Below are 18,214 nucleotides of genomic sequence, written 5' to 3'. Positions count from 1 at the left end.
CTCTAATGATTACAATCCCATGATCCTCAACCATTCATCATACGTTAAGCCGACCATTCCAGGGATCATCCGTGTGAATCTCCACTGGACACGCCCCAGGGCTAGTATGTCCTTCCTGAGGTGCGGGGCCCAAAATTGGACACAGTATTCTAAATGGGGCCTAACAAGAGCTTTATAAAGTCTCAGAAGCACATTGCTGCTTTTATATTCCAACCCTCTTGAGATAAATAAAGTGAGTCCACACTAACCCTCCAAAAATCATCCCTCCCAAATCCAAACCCCAACTCTACCTCTTCAGTCCTGTATTTCCCATGGCCAATCCACCTAGCCTGCATATTCCTGGAGACTATGGGTAATTTAGCATGGCCAATCAACTTAGCTGCACATCTTTGGACTGTGGAAGGAAACCAGAGCACCCGGAGGAAACCCACACAGACACAGGGAGAATGAGCAAACTCCAGACAGACAGTCACCTGAGGGCTGAATTGAACGTGGGTCCAGGATGCTAGGAGGCAGTAGCGCTAAACACTGAGCTACCATCCCACTCCAGGTTTGTTATGAGGGCACACTGAAGAAGTTGGGACTTTTCTCCTTGAAGAGAAGAAGGCTAAGAGGGAGTCTGATGGAAGTTTCCAAAATCATGAGCACGGCTGGACAGAGTAAATCGGGAAAAACTGCTCCCACTTGTGAAAAGGACAAGAATGCCAGGGCATGGATTTAAAGTGATCTGCCAACAAAGCAAGGGTGAAATGAGGAAAAGCTGATTCACACTGTCACGACATGTGTTGGAGGCAGGTTCAATTGAGGCATTTGAGAGGGAACGGGGTGGTTATGTGATGAAAATTTTATGCAAGGGAAATGGCAGGAAATTGGCACTCTGTAACGATGCTCATTTAACGAGCTACATAAGTACGACAGCCTCCTCTGCGTCTTAAAAATTCTGTGATTCTGCTTTATTCTGTTGGGTGATCTTAGTTAAAGTGAACCATAAGTTCAACCTGTAAGTAACCATGAGGGGGAAACAACACAAGAGAATGTCGCAGTGACGGAACATGCGATTACCTCTGGGACATACGAGTAGATGAGTGCTCTACCTCAAATGTCAAAGGTATTAAGAACAGGAGTCAGCCCTTCAGTCCCCTTAAGGCTGGTCTGTCATTTAATGAGGTCATAGTTAATCTCTGCCTTCACTCTGTCCACCTGCCTGGAAAATGGCAGCAGCTCACGCAAATAAAAATCAAGCTCAGCTTTAACATTGTTAAACAAGCCTCCATGTGCTGATGCTTGACAAAATACTTTCCATCCTTTGGGGTAATGGTCTTGACTTTGTCCATTGTCTGGACACGTCGAAAAGCAAAAAATAAAAATTCCATCTGCAGCAAACGTGAAATGCTACTTCCCACACGGAGCAGAAAGCACCACTTGCAGACCCCACTCTGCCCGTGACAGCTCATTCATTCATTATAAGATGATGCAAAGACAATAGGAGCCAACAGGGGTGGGAGACAGCAGAATGCCACAGCCCGCCATCAACCGAAAAGTTAGCATCATTCTTCAAACGACCCAGTATATCATATTTTAACGTGAAGTCACTCTGGTTCAAAATGAGTAGGAGTTTGAATCCCCTGGCAGTTCAAGCTTTGAAAAATCTACAACTGATGAGCTTTCAAAAGGTATTTCAGGAAAGACTTGTATTCGTGTAGCATTTTCTCATTCTAACATTCTGAAATGCATTACAGGCAATCAAACACTAGGAAGCATAGTCACTGTTGTACTGTAGGAAGGAAATGGGGGAGACCTTTTAAATCGCTTCATCATTGGATTTACTAACCAGGCCACCACTTATTGACTGATAATAAAATGTGAGGCTGGATGAACACAGCAGGCCAAGCAGCATCTCAGGGGCACAAAAGCTGACATTTCGGGCCTAGACCCTTCATCAGAGAGGGGGATGGGGAGAGGGAACTGGAATAAATAGGGAGAGAGGGGGAGGCGGACCGAAGATGGAGAGTAAAGAAGATAGGTGGAGAGAGTATAGGTGGGGAGGTAGGGAGGGGATAGGTCAGTCCAGGGAAGACGGACAGGTCAAGGAGGTGGGATGACGTTAGTAGGTAGATGGGGTGCGGCTTGTGGTGGGAGGAAGGGATGGGTAAGAGGAAGAACCGGTTAGGGAGGCAGAGACAGGTTGGACTGGTTTTGGGATGCGGTGGGTGGGGGGGGAAGAACTGGGCTGGTTGTGTGGTGCAGTGGGGGGAGGGGACGAACTGGGCTGGTTTAGGGATGCAGTAGGGGAAGGGGAGATTTTGAAACTGGTGAAGTCCACATTGATACCATTAGGCTGCAGGGTTCCCAGGCGGAATATGAGTTGCTGTTCCTGCAACCTTCGGGTGGCATCATTGTGGCAGTGCAGGAGGCCCATGAAGGACATGTCATCTAAAGAATGGGAGGGGGAGTGGAAATGGTTTGTGACTGGGAGGTGCAGTTGTTTGTTGCGAACTGAGCGGAGGCGCAGAACACCTCCGCTCAGTTCGCAGCTCTTGGTGGGGGGGATGCAGGGATGACCAAGGTGCCATTAAGAAAGGACATCCAGGATTGTGACCCAGTGACAGTGAAGGAACGACGATAAATTTCCAGGTCAGATGGTGAGTAGCTCGGAGGGGAACTTGTAGGAGGTGGTTTTTCCATGTATCTGCTGCCCTTGTCCTTCGAGATGGAAGTGGTCATGGGTTCGGAAGGAGCTGTCTAAGGAATCTGAGTTGTTACACTTAATCTGTAGATGGTATCCATGACTGCTACTGAGTGTTACTGATAAGGGAGGGTGCATGTTGTTTCATTCTTTCATGGGATGACAGCATCGCTGGCTAGGCCAGCATTTATTTCCCATCCCTAATTGCCCAGAGCGCAGTTAAGAGTCACTACATTACTGTGGGTCTGGAGTCACATGTGGGCCAGACCAGCTTTCATTCCCTTAAAGACATTAGTGAACCAGATGGAAAAACAAAAACAGGGAAGTTGGAGGAAAGAGGTTGCTAAAACTTTAAAGGGTTCAGATTTACAAGGGTGTTGCCAGGGTTGGAGGATTTGGGCTATAGGGAGAGACTGAATAGGCTGGGACTATTTTCCCTGGAGCGTTGGAGGCTGAGGGGTGAGCTTATGGAGGTTTACAAAGTCATGAGAGGCATGGATAGGGTGAATAGATAAGGTCTTTTTCCTGTGTAAGAGAGTCTAAAACTAGAGGCCATAGGTTAATTGTGAGAAAGGGGAAAGATTTAGAAAATGGACCTAAAAGGGTAACTTTTTCAAGCAAAGCTGCCCAAGGAGGTGGTCTAGGCCGGTACAATTACAACATTTAAAAGGTATCTGGATGGGTGTATGAATAGGAAGGGTTGAGGGGGATGCGGGCCAAATGCTGGCATATGGTAGTAGATTAATTTAGAATATCTGGTTGGCATGGGTGAATTGGACCGAAGGGTCTGTTTCCATGCTGTGCAACTCTGTGAATCTAAGTTGAGATGTTCAAGGGAATTAAAGGAGCTACTTCCACTGGTAGCATGGCCAGAACAAGGAAGCACATCATTAAAATCAGAGGGATGCCAGTTATGAGCAATGTCAGATGCACTTGTGCATACCATAAGCGACTGGAGACCCAGAGCTCACACCTCAGAAAGGTCTCATGCCCATAGGTCCACTGCGATAATTAAAATTAAAATTATTGGGCAAGGCTATTCGAGATCCACAGAGCTACAACAGACTAATCGAGTACAATACTGCTCAGCAACAATCCCAGTAAACAGCAGGGCAGGTCTGAGCAGCAGAGGAGCTGACTCCAGCACATACTGCCCTTCTCAAGGAATTTAAGCAGAGGTTAATTTTCAGATTAACAGCGAAAGGGAATTGTGAAAAACAAACTGACACAAACACCAGTCACAGTGGTGAAATTTTCCCCCGGGCAGCTTCGCTAACGTTTCATTTTGAGCAATCATCACATTTCAAAAAGATAATTCGCAGTGCGTGAGATGCTTCGAGACATTTCAGACATACACAACAAGACAATGTAGAAACTTGGAGACACTAAGGACTGAAGATGCTGGGCGCTAGAGTCAATAAACGTGAAGCTGGGAAAGCATAGCAGATCAGGCAGCATGAGAGGAGTAGGGAAGTCAATGTTTTGGGCTAAAACCCTTCATCAGGACTGGGGATAGGAAGGGGAGCCCACAAATAAATAGAGGGAGCGGGTGGAGCTGGAGGAGGGTAGGTGGGATGGAGATAGGTAGATGCAGGTAAGGGTTATTATGGTTGGTCAGTGGGAAGGATGGACAGGATAGGTGAGTCAGAAGATGAACTGGTTGAGGGTGGAGAGATTTTAATGCAAAGAGGAGGAGTTAAAGTGGATGGCAATAGAAGGGTCAGGTTGGTTAGCGCATGCAGAGCCCTGATGCTCTGCGAATCAGTCCGCGAATCTGTGTTTGGTCTCCCCAACATAGATGCCTCCTCCACTGTCAGAGTGAGGCCAAATATAAACTGGAGGAACAACACCCCATATTTCGCCTTGGGAGCTAACAGCCCAATGGCCTGAATATTGACTTCACCAACTTCAAAATCCCTTCTCCATCAACCTGTCCAACTTTATACTCGCCTACCCACTCCACCCTTCCCACTGACCAACCACAATAACCCCCCTACCTACATTCACATCTGCATCTCATATGTCCTCCCCCGAGCCCCATCCTCCTCCTTCTATTTATTTCTGGACTCCCGTCCCCTTCCCCAGTCCTGGTGAAGGGTTTCAGCCCGAAATGTTGACTTTTCTGCTTCTCCGACGCTGTGCTTTTTCAGCTTGACAAGTCACTGTAAAAATGCGAGTCTGGGACAGGGACCACCCTTCAAGTACGAATAAAGCAAACCAGAAAGATTGACAAATGAACTGTCAATTTGCACGATGAATTTACGATCCAAGAAACTGAGTCTTCAGTGTGTGACTGTAGCATTTATTTCTCCAACATCCAACTCATATACCATTTTCCTTCAAATTTACACCAAGCTATTATTTATGAACACCAATATCTGATGAAAGAATAAAGAAAACTAAAACAACTTGGCTCAGCTAACTAAAAGCCTAAGGAACTGTGGTTGCTGTAAATCAGAGTCAAAAACAGAAATTACTGGAAAAGCTCAGCATTCGCTCCACAGACCTGCTGAGCTTTTCCAGCAATTTCTGTTTTTGTTGGACCAGCTGAACGCGTGAGCCAAGCGTGATTAACATTCCTTCCGTCGACCAGCACGGAGGCTTGGATTTTAGTGACACTGGTCTTGAGAGTTGCTGGAGAAACATCACAGTCATCAGGATTTCTGCAGTTCTTCCATAGACTGGCAGGAAAATTCCTGATGTGTTTTTATCCCCTCCCTCACCCTCAGAATTATTCGGACTTAACAAAGGTGGAAGCTCATTTTACTCACTGACAACAACTGCTGACATTCATTTATCTAGCAACTTAATGGCAGTGATACATCAGAAAGTAGTTTTCTCAGAAACATTTATCAGACAAAACTGAACGAGTCCATTAGACTGTAAGATGAAGGAGCAGAAGTAGGCCATTTGGCCCATCAAGTCTGCTCAATGAGCTCACGGCTGATCTGATAATCTTCAGCATCACTTTCTACTGCCTCTTCCCCATAAACCTTGGTTCCCTTCCTGATTTAAAACAAAATCTATCTCAGTCTTGAATATACTTAACACATGAACATAGTCATATGAAGAGACACTGGCAGAAGTGATTAAAAGCTTAGTCAACAAAGTAGAGTTTAAAGGAACAACTGAAAAGGAACAGAGACAGTAACACAGAAGTTCAGGGAAGGAATTCAGGGCCCAGAAAGGTCAGAATGTTTCAGACTACAGCGAAGACAGATTTGGTTTCAAATCAGGAATGGAACCAAGGGTTATGGGGAAGAGGCCTAAAAATCTGCCTTATCCTAGAGTGCAGGCCGTTCACCCCACGATGTCATGCCGAACTTCTACCCTAAACCTAAGGTCTATCTAACCTCCACCTCTACCTTATACTATCATCCATGTGCCTATCTAATAGCCGCTTAAATGCCCTGAAAGAGGCTGACTTTTAGTGCAGTGATCAGAATAGGTAGAAGATTGCTGTAGTGGGGAAGAGGCAGTAGAAAGTGATGTTGAAGATTATCAGGTCAGCCGTGAGCTCAGTGAGCAGACTTGATGGGCCAAATGGCCTACTTCTGCTCCTTCATCTTACAGTCTAATGGACTCGTTCAGTTTTGTCTGATAAATGTTTCTGAGAAAACTACTTTCTGATGTATCACTGCCATTAAGTTGCAAGATAAATGACTGTCAGCAGTTGTTGTCAGTGAGTAAAATGAGCTTCCACCTTTGCTGTACTGTTCTATGTTGTAAACCCATGACCAGAGATTGTTTGGGAAAGTTGCTTTCAGGTAGCAAAAGATGCAAATTGGTCTCATATTCCCATTGGAACGCATTCTGCTGATGTTATCGTGAGTACAATTGGCGTAACACACTCGGCTGTGGGTAGGGCTTGTACCAACTACAGAAGCCAGCCACATCAGCAAAACTCAGCCTGAATCAGCCAAACTCGCAAAATTGTAAATGACTGTCATGCCACATACCTGGGCCAAACCACTTGTGTGTGCCTTATTCTCTCCAAAATTTGCCCAGATCAGGCCCTGTCCCCATACCAAGGTCAAAATCACAAGGATCCATCAATGGTGCTGGTACGAGGAGGCTTGGCAAAATTACACTCATTATAATGAACTCTCAGGGGATAGTCAACAGGTTTTAGAAGTCAAGGTCAGAAAGGTCTAATCATGGCCCCTTGAAATTAATGGCATTACTGTCACTGAATATCCCAGCATCAACACCCTGGAGGTTTTCACTGATCAAACCTGAAGTGGACTAGCCACACATGTACTGTAACCTCAAGAGCAGACCAAAGGCGAGGAATTCAGTGATGAGTGACTCTTCGTCAGTGTCCCATTGCTGACGTATTTTCTATGGAGGTACTAGTCTAGAGAGAGTGCAGAAAAGATTTACTAGGATGCTACCTGGACTGAAAGGTTTGAGTTTGAATAGGCTGGGGATTCTTTGTCCCTGGACAGCAGGAGACTGAGGGGTGACCTATTGAGGTATATAAAATCATGAGAGGCACATACAAGGTAGATAGCCAACTGTTTTTCCAGATGGTAGGGGGGTCCAAAACTAGAGGGCATAGGTTTAAGGTGAGAGGGGAGAGATACAAAAGGGTCCAGAGTGGCAATTTCTTTCAGGCAGAGGGTGGTGAGCGTCTGGAACGGGTTGCCTGAGTTAATGGCAGAAGGGAGTACAACTTTGTCATTTACGAAACATTTAGACAGGTACATGCGTGGGATAGGTATGGAGGGATATGGACCAAACACAAATGGGGCCAGTTTAATTGTGAAAACTGGGCGGCATGGGCTGAAGGACCTATTTCAATGCTGAAGACCACTATCACTCAAGTCGGAATCACAGTCAATTATTCACTTAGTCTATTCTGCCTGGGCTGGCTTATTAAAACAAGCCGTGAATGAAAAGTGATGAATCCCTTTGCCTGGATGAGGGCAGCCCCAACAACACTCACGACGTTTGATACCATCCAGGACAAAGCAGCCCGCTTGATTGGCACCACATCCACAAACATCCACTCCCTCCACCACCGATGCTCACTAGTACCAGTGTGCACTGTCAACAGGATGCAACAAAAATCCACCAAAGATCCTCAGACAGCACCTTCCAAATCCATGACCACTTCCATCTAGAAGGACAAGGGCAGCAGATACATGAGAATACCAATCCCTGCAAGTTCCCCTCCAAGCCTCTCACCATCTTGACTTGGAAACATATCGTCATTAGTTCATTTTCACTGGGTCAAAATCCTACAAGTTCCTTCCTAAGGGCACTGTAATATCCCTAAACCCGGGATGGACTGCAGCAGTTCTAGAATCAAAACATCACCACCCTCACCAGGACAATTAAAAAAATGGGGAATAAACATTGATCAAGTCAGTGAACCCTCATCCTGTGTATGAATACAATAAAGTATCTAATTGACCAAGAAACCGATAAGGGAACACTAACAAAGATGTTAAGTGATTCAGTACTTTTTTGAAGAAGGGTTTAGTGATTTTGACGAAGACTATTCACACATAGAAATACACTTATGAAGAAAATGGTCATTTTTGTCAATAGAACATTTTCAGCTGCATTAATAAAACCACAGCCAGTATTCACTCTTAAACATACATGAAGAAATCCTCCTGATGAAAACAATTATGTTTTGTTACTCTACCTGATTGGTCTGAACCAACAAGCATTTTATGTTTGTGATTATTCAAATAAATTTCAATGGAAACTTGATCTGATAACTAACCAACCATGATAAGCACAACATCCTTACTGTTCCAAAGCAGAAACTTTACCCCAAGCAGTCATGAGTCTGTTTGTTCCACAGGAGTGACACTCATCTTGTTGCTGTAAGAGATTACAGAATTGCAAAATCCCGTTACTTGTTCTCTGCTCCTCGGCCACAAAGTGTCCTTTGCGTAAACTCTTCCAAAGTAAATGTCTGTCCCACTGCAGCAGATGTGCAGGGAGCTCAGCTCTTCTTAACACAATGGGAGGTTCGGACAATGCTCTGCAATCCATTTGAATTACTAATGCTGAACCATTTGCTGAATGGATCCGGAGTCGACGGGTTGGGCGGGGGAGCATGGAATTTCCATTTTTCTGTTTCCTGCAAATCCCCAGCAGCTTTCTCATTTTGTCTTTTTCATTATTACAGTTTAATGGGAGCCAGCCTTTTCCTTTTAGCAATTTTTTTTTGCTCTCTTCTTCTACTGCACCCGAGAGCAATCCTCATGAGTAACAAGCAACAACATTTCACATCTCCCTGATTAGCTGACAGCCCCTCACACACAGCCTTGCAAGTTTGCAATTTTCTTCTTTCTAACCCCATGGTGCTGTGGCAAAATACGAACAAAAACACCCAGGAAAAAAGGAGGAATAGACTCTTCGAGCCTGCTCTGCTATTCAATATGATCATGGCTGATCATCCAACTCAGTCTCCTGTTCCCACTTTCTCCCCATACCCTTTGATCTCTTATGCATAAAGACTATCGCTGGTTCCTTTTGGAAAACATTCAGTGGGCAGGGGTAGGCATGGCTTGTCCAGTTAGCTTCATTGGTTGGATGGCTGGCTTGCAATGCAGAGTGATGACAATAACAAGAATCGAATCCCTGCACTAAGTGCAGCTACCAGAAAGGTCCCCAATTTCTTGAGTTTTCTCCTCACTTGAGGCATGGTGACTGTCAGGTTTAAGACCGTGACATACAGGAGCAGAATTAGGCCACTCGGCCCATCAAGTCTGCTCTGCTATTCGATCATAGCTGATACGTTTCTCAATACCATTCTCGTGCCTTCTCCCTGTAACCTTTATTAATCAAGAACCGATCCATCTCATACTTAAATACCATCAATGACTTGGCCTCCACAGACTCTTCAGCAATGAATTCCACCGATTCACCACCCTCTTCTTCTCAGTTCTAAAGGGTCATCCCTTCACTCTGAGGCTGTGCCCTCAGGTTCAAGTCTCTCCTCCTGGTGGAAACATCTTCTCCACATCCACTCTGTCCAGGCTTCACAGTATTTTGTAAGTCACAGTCAGATCCCCTCCTCATTCTTCTAAACTGTATCAAATATAGACCCAGAGTCCTCAACTGCTCATCATATGCCAAGCCTTTCATTCCCTGCATCACTCTTGTAGACATCTTCTGGACCACCCCCCCGCCCCCACCCACAACCAAGGTCAGCATACACTTCCTCAGATATGGAGCCCAGAACTGCTCACTACCAGTTAACCGAATGAGAGAGCGGGATTACGGTGAGTTCACTTCCAACGGAATTTGGAAATCCAGTCACTGTAGGACAGAAGGCATCCAACTTGCAAGCAATAAAGTTCCCAGCAACGTCGAATGCATTTTATGCCTTTCGCCACTGCTTTATATGCCACCAGAGCATGGTGTTAAAAGAAAGTTGTTCATTGTTGCACTGTGGGTGATCCATAACAATGAGCATGCAATCAAATTTAAACCAAGTTTTGCTTTACGTTGAGCTGTCTTAATTTGTTTAGATGTCAGAATCAATTAGCATTTGACCTTTTGATTGCTGCATGGGCTGCGCATTGGAGCAAATGAACATGGAAAGATATATTAAATACTGTACATGGTCTAATTAAACTGGAGGAACATTTAACATCAAAGCAAGTGCCTGTGCACAATTCAGGAAATGCGCACTAGTATCTCGCCAGTTCCTCACAGTACAGTGCGAGGCTTGATTTATTAACAACTTACAGATTTGGAGAGTCGCCAAACTGCATACAGAAATTTCACGGACATCAGAAGAGCCTCAGCAGATAATAAGTCATTTTTCAACATGCACGCCACCATGGTTAGGAAGGCCACCATCAACCTGCAATCAGTAAGACCCCACAAACATGTGGGGAATGTCAAATGGTGGACGGTGACTTCAGGAGACCTTGCAATGCTTTTCCGGACAGCTATCACACAAGGTCACACTTTTACGGGTCAGCCAAAAGGACAGTGCCTCTCAATTGCATGGAAATAAAAAACTGTACATGCAAGCTAAAGGAATGCAGCAAGGTACTTGCAGTATCAAGGGTTTCCGTCTTTCAGAAGAGAAATCTTCCTGCCCTCTCAGAAGGAGTAAAACATCCCAAGGCACTACTTCAAAAAGGAAGATGGTATCCTTGTAATTGGCAAACATTTAATCTTTGACCCATATCAACGAAATGTATTTTTTCCTTCTTTATTGCTTCATTGGATTTTGGTGTTATTGGAAGACCACCATTTATTGCTTATCCCTAACTGCACTTGAATACAGTGTCTTGCTCGGCCATTTCTGAGGGCAGTTTAGATTTGCAGACATCTTCACTAGGTATCCCAAACAGCTAAGGATGGGAAATTTCTCTCCCTCAAAACGGACATTCATGAAGCTGATGGGTTTTCGCATCATCCATGATAGTTTCATGGTCACCATTCCAGTGACTGGCTTGATATTCCTGACTTATCATTCAAATTAAAATTTGACCAGCGCTATGGTGTGATTGAAACCCAGGCCCATAGTCTGGGCCTCTGGATTATTCATCCATTGACATATCCACAGCACCACCAAATCCTCTCAACAACTGGTCTCTTTGTTCTCAGTAAGATCTTGCTATGGACAAACAGACACATGGCATCATTGACTGTACCTGAAAAAGACCATGCCTTTTTTTGACAGATCTTGTGGGATATGGAAGCCTTCCGCAAGCCTTCCATCTGAGAAAGCTGACAAACACTGGGTTTTCACAAATTGAAAAAAGGGACAATTGACAGGGACCTTGGTTCTTACCGAGGCCAGGGTGCCCCAAAGTGTTTCCTGACCACTAAGCGTAATGTAGGAAAGGGAACAATTTGTGCACAGCAAGGTCCTACAAACAGCAATCTGATACCACCAAACCTGGTTTTACAATACTGTTGGAAGATGCATATTGGTTTTGAGTGGGAAATGGGTTGAGGAAAGGAGACAAACAGAGAGAGAGAGAGAGAGAGAGAGAGAGAGAGTGAGTGAGAGAGAGAGAGGTGGGGGGCAGTGAAAGAGAGGGAGAGGGAGTGAGAGAGATCTGCAGTGAGAGAAAGAGAGAGAAAGCAGAAAACACCTCACTTCTACTTTGAAACAGTACCGTAAGTCATACTTTTTCATGGCTACCTTAGCCCTCGATGGAACACTGAAACCAAACAATGGTTCTCTGACTGTGCAACATCTCCACAGAATTGGGTGTTGTCTTCAGTCCAGCCCTTGACGCTCAATTGCTGGGCCCAGGACCTAAACTGACCAGCTGCTGCCTTAGAGGGAGCCTGACATCAATACAGCTTTGTATAACTAACTTCCAGAGGAAATATCACAGTGTGGAGCTGGAGGAACACAGCAGACCAAGAAGCATCAGAGGAGCAGGAAAGTTGGCCTTTCAGGTCAGGACTTCCAGATGAAGTGGCAGATGCAGGTACAGTTACAACATTTAAAAAGACATTTGAACAGGTACATGAACAGGAAAGGTTTAGAGAGATATGGGTCAAACACAGGCAGATGGGGCTATTTTAGTTTGGGAAACATGGTTGGCGTGGAAGGGTCTGCTTCCGTGCTGTATGACTCTAAGTACTTTTACAGAGTGATATTGGCACAGTCATCTCATTTAAGGTAAGGGGCAGGAATTGGAAGGGGATGCAAGGAAAGTATTTTCTCTTCACTCAGATGATAGTGGGAACCTGGAACTCACTGTCTGTAAAGGTAGTAGAAGCAGAGATCCTCATAACATTGAAGAATTATTTAGGTGCGTAATTGGGATGCCAACGCTTACAAGGTTATGGGCCAAGTACTGGAAAATGGGATTAGAACAGCTTGTTTTTTAACTGGCCCAGACCTGATGGGCTGAAGGGGCTGAGTGGACTGCTACAACTCTGTGACTTACTGTCACATTGATGCAACCCCAATCTGAATATCCAGTCATACCAAAATGACAGACAGAATGGAAATGATTGGGTATTTTCCCCTTCAGCCACAGGCTGAAACTCTGTCCTCGGTCAGGGTTGCAACTATCCTTCACACACTGCACTGTACATAGATAATACAATAAAAACAGGGACAGAATTCACAGCTGAAACAGAAGTCATGATAATTGAAACAACACGTTAAAGAAAAGTGACCTCACATTCACACAACAATGAACTACAGCTCCTCAGAAACATTGCAAAATGCAATTCAAAAACAATGTCCGCTCTCAGATTCAGCTGTTAACACTGGTCAGGTCACAAGGCCATCATCTCACAGCGTAGCAGCTGAACAAACTAAAGGGGCCAAAGGATCTTCTTCCATTTGCAGTTACAAAAGCCGACGTAGCAGCCATTTTGTGTCCAGTGATAACACCACCCCAAACTAACTTATTGTCGCGTGTTAATTCTTCTCAAGGGGGAGGAGCATTAACCTGGAGATCAGAAATTCTGACCATTTCCATTAATCACCCTCCAAGCTCCTGACCTGAGCACCCCACAATAAGTAAATAAAAGCCTAAAGGGCTGTGGATGCTGTAACTCAGAAACAAAAACAGAAGTTGCCGGAAAAGTTCAGCAAGTCTGGCAGTGTCTGTGGACAGAAATCGGGGTTAACGTTTCAGGCCCGGTGACCCTTCCTCAGAACTGAAGCATCCTGAGGAAGGGTCACCAGATCCAAAACGTTGTCTCTTGATTTTCTCTTCGCTGCCAGACCTGCTGAATATTTTCAGTAACTTCTGTTTTTGCGCCCCCGATAATAGTGGCAGGTAATCTGCAGGGAACACTTTAAATCCTGTGGCCCGTCCTTTAATCACACTGACCTCTTGAGAATTCCTGACGCCAGTTCCTATTCTGTTCAAAAAATAATTTCATTTGGGCTGTGAAAATCAAATTCAAAGTGAATATTTTCTAATTACAGGGAGCCGCTGATGCTCGGACAAGACCAGCACTTTGTCATTCATTATGCGACCGGCTGTTCTACACATTCATTTTGGTTAGCCTGCTGGAATGGAGGATACTCATTAATGCATTTGGAAAGTTGTGGCCTTTTCTCCCAAGTACACACGAGGAATGAGCTCCTGGGACAGAAACTGGCGCTAACGAATCAAATGTTTTTGCCTATCAGTCTCAGTCATTCCTGGGCCAGGTGAAGTACAAAATAAAAAAGGAATTGTCATTTATGAGATAATACAGTGCGAAGCTGGATGAACACAGCCAAGCAGCATCAGAGGAGCAGGAAAGCTTGACGTTTCGGGTCGAGACCCTTCTTCAGATTCTCCAGCATTGGCAGTTCCTACTATCTCCATCACCTTTTGTGAAATGCTTTTCAGCATCTCAGGATGTAACTTTGCATTTTCAAAACTTTTTGTCATAATTGCAACACATGAAACACCACAACCAGCTTGCGCACAGGAAATTCTCACCAGTGGCAATTAAATGTATTCAAGAAAATTTTCTACATCACTATGTAAATGCTCCTACAAGAGATGGAGCAAAAACTTGACCTTGTCTTGGGAAATAAGGCAGGGCAAGTGAGTGAAGTGATAGTGGGGGAACGCTTTGGGTCCAGTGAGCATAATTCTATTTATTTTAAAATTGTTATGGAAAAGGATAAGCTTTCCATAAAAAAAAATTAAAGATTTAAATTAGAGTAAAGTAAATTTTAACCGGTATGAGACAACAACTTTCAAAACGGGGAGGCAACGCTTTATCGCTCTACTGTTAATACAGGGACCCAGACAATGTTCTGGGGACCTGGGTTCAAATCCCACGATGGCAGATGGTGGAATTTGAATTCAATAAATATCTGGAATTAAGAGTCTAATGATGACTGTGAATCCATTGTCGATTGTCGGAAAAGCCAATCTGGTTCACTAATGTCCTTATCTGGTCTGGCCTACATGTGACTCCAGGCCGACAGCAATATGGATGACTCTGAACTTCCCTCTGGGCTATTACGGATGGGCAATAAATGCTGCCTCGCCAGCAACGCCCTCATCCCATGAATGAATTTTTAAAAATTGATTGGAGTAGACAGTTCGCAGGTAAAGGGGCATCTGATAAGTCAGAGGTATTCAAAAGTGTGATAACGGCAGTTCAGAGGCAGTATGTTCGGGTTAGACTGAAAGGTAAAGCTGGTGGGATTAGAGAACAATGGAAGAATAAAGATGTTTGTGTCGCATAGAAGAAGAAATAAAGGATTCGAGGGAAGGCTGGCGGGGCAGAAGGCGAAAAGCTCAGGGTGGCACGGTGGCTCAGTGATTGGCACTGCTTTTTGCAGCACCAGGGACCTGGGCTCAATTCCATCCTCAGGTGACTGTGCGGAGTTCCTACATTCTCCCCGGAGTTTCCTCCCGGTTTCCACCTACAGACCAAAAGTGTGCAGGTTAGGTGGATTGGATGTAGTTAATGTGGGTTTATGGGGAATAGCATCTGGATGGGATGCTCGTTGGAGAGCTGATGCAGATTCAAACAGGCTGAATGGTCTCTATCTGTGTTGTAAGGATTCTGTAACGGCTGGGGTGACATTATGGGGCAAGGGGATACCTGACAAGCTTTGTCAGCTTTGCAGACAAGTCTGTTGTATGACGTCTTATCAACTGTCTTTAGGAAGTCCAGAAACAGCACATCAACCACCTCATCAACACTCTGTAACCTCACTAAACAACTCAATCAGGTCAGCTAAAATACATCTTGCTTGACAAAACGTCACCCTCTTTTCATTTAGCTAATCTAAATTTATTCAAGTGACTGCTAACTTTGTCCTGAGATTATGATGATGGATATGTGAACATTTTCTTACCAACAAAATGAAAATGACTGGCGTGTACTGCAGGCATTATCCTCAACTTCCTTATCCTCAACAAAGTGAAACACTTATAATTCTTCAGTCTTCTGATACAACCCCCTCCTCCTCATCTAAAGAAAACTGGAAGATAATGCCCAAGGTAGCTCCATCATTTGTAACCTCACTTCCCTCTCTATCTTCAGAAGCAATTCACCTGATCCCGGTGACATATCAATGAGAAATACAGCCAGCTTTCCCCTCTTTAACAATCTTTAATCAATCCAATAATAGATCTACCTCCACTGCATTGTGCGACTGCACAATCCAGAAAGGCTGTGCTCGTTTGAGATTACATAGTGACACTCCAGTATAAAGATGCCCAGCCTCACCTAGGACAGGCACAACCCCATGAACTGTGCCACTGGCCATGTGTCACACTGCGTAGTTTGAAGCATACAATACAAACTGTGTGTCAGTCTGAGATCTTCGATCTTATAACTGAGGGATGCCCCGTCAGGAGGCTAGCTGAGGCAGGAAGCCTCACAACCTTTAAAAGGTACCTGAATGAGCACTTAAAATGTCATAATGGGCCAGGTGCGATAAGGAGGGACTAGTGTGGTTAGTGGTGTATTTTCAGCGATACAGTGTTGAAGGTCTCATCTGTACTATATGATTCTACACCAGCGTAAACATTTAAGTGTTGTAAATAAACATCAATAAATCTGTTTCAACAAGAAGCCAGTCTTTGAGATATATATTGTATGGGCTATTACACAGTACAGTTGTCAGAACTTATCACTCTGACAATGGTGTTTTACCCAAGAAAACACATCTAACTTCAGTAACGATTTCTTTGATAAAGACAGATTCAAAATAAGCACTTCATACCTGGACCATGCCCCTGGTTCCATGCCTGAATTCCTTTTGCAGTGTCTCACCTACAATACTTATCCTTCTTAACACTCTTTTTCCATTCACATAGCAATTTTGGACGCCCTTGCACACAGTCTCTTCTCACACGCTCTGTACTTATTTGGCTTCCCCTTTTGACATCTCTATAGTCATTTGGGTCTCCTTTGTCTTATTAGGAACAAGTCTGCCCACTTCCCCTGTGCTGCACACTCCATTCCTCCCTCCAACAGACTCACAGTCAAAGGAGTCAATCCTCGAGGTAGGTTTGAGACACTGGTAAGGGCTCGCTCAGAACCAACTGAGACTCCCCACATTCATCCACGGGCAGGAGACGCACGGCAGCTGGGACGTGATCGGTCAGACAAGGGCAGGCGGTATAAGAGATAAGGCCAGTTTGCAATGCACTACACCACCCAGTTCCTACAAACCCATCCCTGCGATAATGAAATGAAATCTCAGATGAGCCCACACAAGTATAATATTTCTACTTGTTTGTAAACTGGGGCCCAACGCATAGCAACCAGTGTGATGTCATTGCTGGGAAACAGGAAGGCATTAATAATCTCATACGAGTTGCTGACGGGTACATGTAAAAACATAACTTTCCACTTTTGATCAAACAACACAACAATGGAAAGTAAAATACAGGTATTGTGGGATTTTTTTTTACCCTTGTGAACTAAGCTGGGGCTGTTCAGAGTCGGGGCACTCTGGAGTGTCATTGGATATTCTGACTTTGACACGAGAAGTGAAATGGCACTGTTCCCACTTGCTGCTGTTAGTGAGCACCTACCAGGAAGCGTAGCCTCCCACGGCTGGGAAAGGGAGAGATCATTTGGGGTGGCGCGGTGGCTCTGTGTTAGCTTTGCTGCCTCGCAGCACCAGGGCCCCAGTTTCGGTGAGTGTCCGCGTTGAGTTTGCACATTGTCCTCACATCTGTGTGAGACTCAGGTTCAAATCCCACCAAGCTCAATGGTCGGATTTGAATTCAATAAATATCTGGATTTAAGAATCTAACAATGACTGTGAATCCATTGTCGATTGTCGGGAAAACACATCTGGTTCACTAATATCCTTTAGGGAAGGAAACTACCATCTACATCTGGTCTGGCCTACATGTGACTCCAGACCTACAGCAAAGTGGTTGACTCTTAACTGTCCACTGGGTAATTAGGGGACGGGAAATAAATGCTGCCTGGCCAGTGATGTCCTCATCCCATGAATGAATAAAGAAACAAAAAAGTCTCCCCCAGGCGCTCTTGTTTCCTCCCACAGTCCAAACATGTGCAGCTTAGGTGGGCTGGCCATGGGAAATACAGGGATAGTATAGGTGTGGATGAAATGTTCTTCGGAGGGTTGGAGCGGACTCGATCGGCCAAATGGCCTGCTTCCACAGCATAGGGATTTTACGATGGCCGAATCTTTGCAAACTTTATTTAATAAGTGACCAGTCCAACAGAGGCTTCTAGTCAGTGAGCTGAGGTGACAATGGGCAATAGGCAATAGACAATAGGTGCTGGAGTAGGCCATCTGGCCCTTTGAGCCAGCACCACCATGCATTATGATCAAGGCTGATCATCCACAATCGGTATCCTGTTCCTGCCTTATCCTCATAATGCTTGATTTCACTATCTTTAACAGCTCTATCCATCTCTTTCTTGAAACTATCCAGAGACTTGGCCTCCACTGCCTTCTGGGGCAGAGCATTCCATATATCAGCCACTCTCTGGGTGAAGAAGTTTCTCCTCAACTCTGTTCTAAATGGCCTACTCCTTATTTTTAAACTGTATCCTCTGGTTCTGGGCTCACCCATCAGCGGAAACATGCTTCCTGCCTCCAGAGTGTCCAATCCCTTA

At 44.8% G+C, this 18,214-nt stretch overlaps 1 protein-coding gene across 18 annotated transcripts in view; it reads right to left on the bottom strand.

Annotated features, from left to right (window-relative positions):
- The window catches only part of adgrl2a (adhesion G protein-coupled receptor L2a), a 470,025-nt gene that overhangs the window by 369,275 nt on the left and 82,536 nt on the right, over nucleotides 1-18,214 (bottom strand). The window contains exon 1 of one of the 18 annotated variants that reach the window (XM_059648146.1): nucleotides 16,335-16,353. The exons of the other annotated variants lie outside the window; for them this stretch is intronic. The gene's annotated coding sequence lies outside the window, so the exon portion shown is untranslated. Of the gene's footprint in view, nucleotides 1-16,334; nucleotides 16,354-18,214 lie in introns of those variants that run through there. 18 annotated transcript variants of the gene reach the window in all.

Source organism: Stegostoma tigrinum, chromosome 8 (genome assembly GCF_030684315.1).
Source record: "Stegostoma tigrinum isolate sSteTig4 chromosome 8, sSteTig4.hap1, whole genome shotgun sequence".
In the NCBI taxonomy this organism is placed as follows: Eukaryota; Metazoa; Chordata; class Chondrichthyes; order Orectolobiformes; family Stegostomatidae; genus Stegostoma; species Stegostoma tigrinum.
This window is presented reverse-complemented; position numbering and strand designations above follow the sequence as displayed.